Raw genomic sequence first — 2756 nt, 5'->3', positions numbered from 1 at the left:
TCTACACATTACAAAAGCACACATCTATAAGAGGCTTTCATCTATCCCATAATTTCTAACACGAGAGCCTGCAGTTTCCGTTCCCTTCCTGTGCCTGGCCCTCACTCATCCTGCCTCCTGTTCCTGCTTCTCAGCTTTGCTGACAGTACAGAACCTGACAGTGGCATCCTAAGAACCAGGCTTCTGGCAGCGCACACACAAGCTTGTCCTCGCTACTAAAGACAAGAGGGCCAAAGGTGTGGAATTTCATGGGTAGGAGACTTAGTCTTGAGCCTGTATCCACAGGGCCCAGCTGTCAGGCAATGGTTGGCAGGTGAGCAGGATGTGTCCACAGGGCCCAGCTGTTAGACAACAGTTGGCAGGTGAGCAGGATGTGTCCACAGGGCCCAGCTGTTAGGCAGTGGTTGGCAGGTGAGCAACATGTCCACATTGGCGTGTGTTCTGTCTGGTCTCTTCTGTTAGATGCTTTGTGAAGAAACTGAATAAAGACATCAAATGTGGAAACACGGTTGGCACTGGGACAAGAAGGAGAGTGGGTCTTCTTTGTCTCCATGACTGACAGCCGCACAGAGCTGGGCAGTCAGAAGCCTCGCAGCCTGAGCACCGGGTGGGAGGGGGGCTGGTGCAGCCTCCACAGAGCAGCAGACAGGAGCAGCATGGCAGGCTTGGGGTCAAGTCATGTGACATGGTTGCCTCTCCCCGCCTGTCTTCTCGCTCTCTTTCCTGACATTAGACTTGGTCTAATTCTCCAGTTAGGCTTTTATGGCAGACTGTCAGCGTCATTTTTTCCCAGGACTGAGAACCGGAAGAGCTGCCTCTTACAGAGGTACAGCAGAGAGTAAACACAGCACCCGACAGTGAAGGTCAGCGTGGACATCACAGAGACAGGAGGACTGTGCGTCGGCTGCTCAGCTGATGCCTTTGGACTGCACTGCACCACGGAGTCTGCAATTTTAATGGGCCAATTCATTTGGGCATAAAGGCCAGTGACTCAATAAAGCCAATTTCCAATGGTGACACGGAGGATTCTCCCATTCAGCTTATGTTCCCAAGAGGGCGACTTGAGAACAGACATCTGTGACCTTTCCGCCACATCAACAGCAAGAAACATGAGCACATTGAACAATGTCATCAGAACACAGGGCAGGACCTTTGAATCCTCTGCTCATCTCTAAAGCAGCCGTTCTCAGCCTGTGGGCCGTGGTCCCTTTGCAAGCCTCTACCTCATATTTATAGTATGGTTCATAACATGAGGAACTGTATTAAAGGGTGGCAGGATTAGGAAGGTTTGAAACCACTGCCCTAAAGTTTTGTGTAGCCACCAACCTTCTCAGTGGCATGCAGTGGGTCTGCCGGGTACAGTTAGTTTTGGCTCGTGGAGATGATCCCAGGCCTGTGCAATACTCCGGTGTTGAGCAGAGATGTACATTTGTGTTGTTTTAAATGTCCCTGAATTCAAGTCATCTTCAGCAGCAAAATCAGAGTCTTTGATCTCTGGAATTCAGCTGCGACTGCCAAGACAGCAGGTGTAACTGTGGAGTTTGTTTGACTGTTCAGACTTCCTTGGGACAGAATACACACGTCAGTACAGCTACAGCACGGAACTGCAGATGGCAGCTTACAGGGGACAGACAGTGAAGGCGCACCAAGATTACAGCAAAGATTAAAATGGAGACTTGAGCTCCCCAGTCCATGAAGTGCTAGCCAGGCAGGTGTGAGGGATCTGAGCCTGGCCCAAGAGGCCAGGTATTAATAAAATAATGATAATAAGAAACCATGCAGAGTTATGCTTGTAGCTGCCACACTAAGAAGGCAGTTACAGGTCAACTTCTGGGGCTCACTGGCTGGCCAGGCCAACTGTGTGAGTTTCCAGACCAAATGAAGACCCTTTTTCAGGGAAAAAAAAAAAGGTAGACCACTGTGGAAAAGCACACTGAAAATCTACATCTAAGCTCTACACTCGCTTGCACACACATGTACACACATGGACATGTGGGCCCTTGTCTGCAGGTGGAGGAGCCACTGCCTCCTGGTAAGCTTAGTGCTCTGACATAGGTGAGGGGTGTGGGGTGTGCCCTGCTGACCACAGCCCACCAGACCCGAGTGTGTTAAAATGCTAGTTCTTTGCAGACACTAACCTACACAAAAGGTGCCAAAAGCTGGCTCTTTGGAGAAAAACACATCAAAGGTGCCCTGGAGAGAAGCCCTGGGAAGTGTCCTGGGAGTGGCTCCTGCTATTCAGGTACTCTTGGTTTCAAAACCCAGAGGCTAGAAATTTTGGGGAGTGCTCTCCCCATGTATGCCTCCATAGCTTCCTGTTCTTGTCTTTTTTTTTTTTTAATTGAGCTTAGTGAATTAAAATCTAGTTCTTTGACACTTGACTGTCATTATTTTAGTCAAGTGTGGTCCGTTATCTGGCCTTTCACAAGCCAGAGGCCCTCTTCCCCCTCTGGGAGGGACATGGATTCCCATTGACTCAACCCCGGCTGAGGCTGAGCATGGCTGCCCTGCCCTGCGCTCCCTCCCTGCACAGAAGGCCTTCTCCATGACTGGTCCTCAGGGCAGAGGCTTCTTCAGCTACCCTCCAGAAGGCTGAAGAAAACTCTGTGACCAGATTCTCAGCCCAGCCTCCCAAAGAAAGGAACCCACATGGACACACACACACACAGTCCTGAGAAGACTGAGACTTAGCTGTTACTGAAGACAGCCGTTTAGCAGCTGAGGAAGGGTTGGTGGCCATGTTCCGTGGGACCAGG

The sequence above is a fragment of the Acomys minous genome, assembly GCF_964271855.1.
Source record: "Acomys minous genome assembly, chromosome: 17".
Classification (NCBI taxonomy): Eukaryota; Metazoa; Chordata; class Mammalia; order Rodentia; family Muridae; genus Acomys; species Acomys minous.
This window is presented reverse-complemented; position numbering follows the sequence as displayed.